The following is a 4703-nucleotide window of genomic DNA, read 5'->3' as shown; positions in this document are numbered from 1 at the left end:
TACTAAAGTATACTATTATATATCTATGATAGTACCACGTTTTTTTGTTGATGTATAACGCGTTATAAGTACCTAATAAATATTATGATATGATTAATTTGGAATTTATTATAGGTACCTAATATAATATTATGTCTTATACCTAGACTAACATACCGTCTCCGCTCAGAATCGTTTTTCTTATACAATGATATTATATCATTGAATTCAAATTTAATACCATTCATTATACAGTGACCCACTTGTAACCTACTGTACAGCAGAGCGAAATCCACTTACCCACCTTTTTTTATATGCATTTAAAGTTTAAGTTATAACAAAATTCATCAAAATTTTGAAAATGTTCATACTATTTTTCGGTTAGAAATTCATAAAAGTTTTTCTTTTCATAGCTAATATTAGAAACTTTAATAGAAGATAGGTACCCCACACATTTTTCTACCTTAAACAAAACAAAGTTAACCGGAAAGTAGCATAGTTTTATGAGCGTTTGAATTTAAAATGTTTAAAATATTGAATTTTCATTTATAGATTTTTGAAATTTTTGATATGTTTCAAAAACCAATAATCCTAGACCCACGGCATTTTCATAAAATATTAAAATGATTGTTTTCCATACATATGGTAAAATGTTCAAACTATTTTGAGCTATTTATAGCCATGAGATTATTTTTCACATTTTTTGAACTTTTTTCAATTAGAAATTTGAATAATTTTTTCTTTTCATACCTAATTATTTTTAAACGCAAGAAATTGCGGTCACTGGATGGTTTCTTCCCTCACCCTATTCATGGTCTAAATTTATTTTAGCACATATTCTTATTATGCCCTTGTGTATGTATAGATTATATTATAATCTCTAATAAAAATTTAACAAAAAAAAAAAAATTGCTTATAATAGACATTTTATAGAAGATTCCCAACAAGATTTTTACCTTTATAAAAAAAAAAAGTTCACCGAAAAGTTACGTTATGTATAGCCGTGAGATATTTTCGGTTTGTATTAATTTTTTTTAACTATTAAATTTGATTATTTATAGAAGTATGCTATACTTACACAACGTTTCCGCTCAGAATCGTTGTAAGTATACAAGGATTTGTCACTGAATTCAAATTTAACACATCCATTATGTTGCGGTCTCTATCGACGTCCGCGAGACCGCTACCGACAACACGTCTGGCAAATGGTGAACGGCAGCGACAGCTTTTGCTGGACCGTCGTCGCCGCAACTTAGGTCTGAATATATTATATGCGATTTGTTTGTACATTAGATATTGTAATATAGTTGTGTCATAAATCGAACCGGGTCCGTTGTCAATCATTTCAACCATACATGCCCGACAGCTACTGTACAGCTGGGTGGTACCCACTTTTTAACCTTTTTTTTTTTATTATTTAATCTTAATATTTTAACAAATTGATAACTATATTATTAGCTTTTATAATATACATATTAATCAATGATGCAAGTTTCCATCAAGCCCATTGAAAATGTTATTAATTGTACACCAGATTATTATTTTTGTTTTCTTTTAGCTCTCATATATTACTTTACAGGTAACAAGCTTCTTAATATTTGAAAATTTTTCAATACAAATATATTTGAAAGGTATTTAAAAAAAAAATTAATTTGAAGTATTATTATCAGCCTCAAAATATAAAAATTATTTTTTATATCGAAATGTAAAAAGTGGACATATTTTTTAATTGTTTCCATTTTTGCTGATTTCGGAAATACTATTTTTAGGGTTCAAGTAACTTTTTAGCTAAAATTTAAAATACTCTGAAGTCCGTTATTAAGGTAGGTAAATTTGCTTTAATCTGATTTGTTTCCAGTGTCTTGGAGCTTAAAGACCTTACGTATAAATTAATAACTAGGTATTTCAACTAAATAGGTCACTATACTCCCAGAAATTATCTTTAAATGCAATTCATGGGTGCGTACAGAATTATATATTAACCATACGTAATACCTATTCCAACACCATAATTCAATAATTGTCTATGCTACTTAGGGTGAGCGCGTAACTTTGATCTCTTCATTTCAATAAAACAAAAATTAAGTGAGTGAAACATAATTGATTTGATTATAAAATACAAACACATGTTATTAGTGTTGGAAGGTAGAGAACATAAGTGCATTTACACACACGCGAAGAGGTTCACAATTAGTGTCGTCATTTTAGTTTTTGAGAGGGGGGCAAAATTTTTGACTGGCCCAAAATAAAACTGAAAAAAAAAGCTCGCTAACATTTACATTACATTACATTACAATATTGCATTTTTATCTCAATACAAATACCCTCCTTATACATAATTGTATACTTACTAGTTAGTATCAAAGGTTAATATCATAAGTATACAGGTATGTAAGTAACCAATTTTTTTGAGAGATAACAATGACTAAATAATTAATACATATATGTGGAGGTTACTTAAATATATTACCTATTAGCTACTATATAAATGCTCAAAACTAGCACATACCTGGCCTGACAGTGGCCCGCTAATGACAAGAGGAGGCAAGTGCCCACCCTGCCAAAACTTATAAAATTAAATAGATTAAAAATCTTACAATTATTCCCATGAAGTCATTTTTTTCTATATAATACACCCTATCAACCCCTCCTTCTAAAAAAGTATCGAGTAGAGATTAGTGGAAAATTATCATAATTAAGGTGGTAATTAAAATATATAATTTATTTATTTATCAAATTTTCGTATTTTCTAATATTGTCGAAAATTGTAAAAACTGGCACTGTTTATTAACTATTGTCGGGTATACTCGATGTTAAGTAATTCCATATCTTATTTATATAATATACTAGCTGATCCTGTGCACTTCGTTTCCCGGCAACCAATAATTATTATTATAATAGCTTCAAAACCCATGGCAACCATTTAAAAACAAAAATTTCCATCGGAAATCTCAAAATTCCTGTTTGAGCACCTCCCGGGGTTGGTTCTCTCCCTTTTTAAATTAGCCTATCTTCTGCTCAGAGGTATAATCTATCTATATATATATAAATATCTGATCCCGTTCACTTCGTTGCCCATTAAAATTGCCAACTCTATATGAATACATAATTCTACATATCACCATGGCAACCATTTATATACAAAACATTTTATCGGAAATTTCAAAATAATATATAATTGGTTGCCATGGTAATATGGAGACACACACGGACGGAAATCTCTAAATAATATATAAATGGTTGCCATGGTAACATGGACACACACCTTGGCGTAATTCCATTAAATTTCAGCAGGTGCAAAGCTTTCATAGATCCAATAATCAAAAAGACCAATTTCGTAATATTCAATGAAAATTGAAAATTACAGTTAAATACATATAAAAACTAAAATCATCATAATTCATAATCTGTACATTTTAAATGCATATATAAATACAATAGATATATATTTAAAAAAAAATGTATTTTTATTAAAAATAATACATACAATTTAAGTTTAATTTACTATTTAAATATAATAATAATTATGCTAATGCAAGCGACGTCCAGAAACTGATACACTACTATTGAATTCATCAATCTGGTGATTTTTTTCTATTTGTAACAATGACAAACTACTGAGACGTTCTTGGCCCATGGTTGTCCGCAGATAAGTTTTTAAACGCCTTAAACAAGAAAAACTTCTTTCACACGACGCAGTATTCGTAGGAATTGTTAAAAATGTTTTAAAAATTGTATATATTAAAGGAAATCCTGATCTTATATCATGGTTTGCCATGTATTCACTTTTTTTTTAAATATATTACTTTCTCCAGATATATTGGGGTATTTGGATGCAAACATTCTATTAAAAATATTCAGTTCATTTTTAAATGGTTGCATATCTAACTTATAAGTATTACATACTAATGTTAACATATTTTCTTCAAGGTTTTCATTAATAATCAAATTCTTCAGTCCATTAAAAATTTGGAGTTGATTCTCCTTAAAACGTTCCTCCATTTCTTTTGTTATTATATCTAAGACTGTGAAGTATATATTTATTCGATAATATTATTCAACTGGAACATTTTGAGGGCCATTTTCACCTCCACCGTATTTTTGTGGTATCCTTCTTTTTCTGGGTAATTTAGGTGGTTCAATATTATTCTCTCCAGTTACCTTAATTACTTGAATCCATCTTTTATCGAATTCAGTATCTCATACCTTTTAAAATATCAACTGTCTGTTCGTACATTTCAATTACAGTAATATATTTAATATTTATAGACTGTAAATATTTGGATAACACGTTAGTGTGTTCCATTATTTCTTGAAGAATTATCAAACAAAATACAAATTCAAAATTCTGAATGTTACCAAGTAATGAAGTAGCTTCTGCTCCAGAATTGATGTTATTTTCAGATATTTCTTCTAATGTATTTATTAGTTATTATCTTAACATCTATATTATAAAATTACATTAAGCTACAAAACAATCATTAAATACTTATAAGTACTTAGTAACATTTATTCATGCAGAACACTTTACTAAAAATTTTAGTTTTCATGCATATTAGAAATATTATTAAATTATTTACATTTTCAAGCAATTTCACTCATAATATCCCTCCATTTTTATTTATTAATAATACAACTCAACTTACTCTACTATTTCAATAAACATAAACACAAAACACATAACATATTCCAATATTCCACATTGATTTCTAAAACCATAAATC

Source organism: Acyrthosiphon pisum, chromosome A2, assembly GCF_005508785.2.
Source record: "Acyrthosiphon pisum isolate AL4f chromosome A2, pea_aphid_22Mar2018_4r6ur, whole genome shotgun sequence".
NCBI classification, from domain to species: Eukaryota; Metazoa; Arthropoda; class Insecta; order Hemiptera; family Aphididae; genus Acyrthosiphon; species Acyrthosiphon pisum.
The sequence above is the reverse complement of the archived record's forward strand: the minus strand, read 5'-3'. Positions refer to the sequence as shown.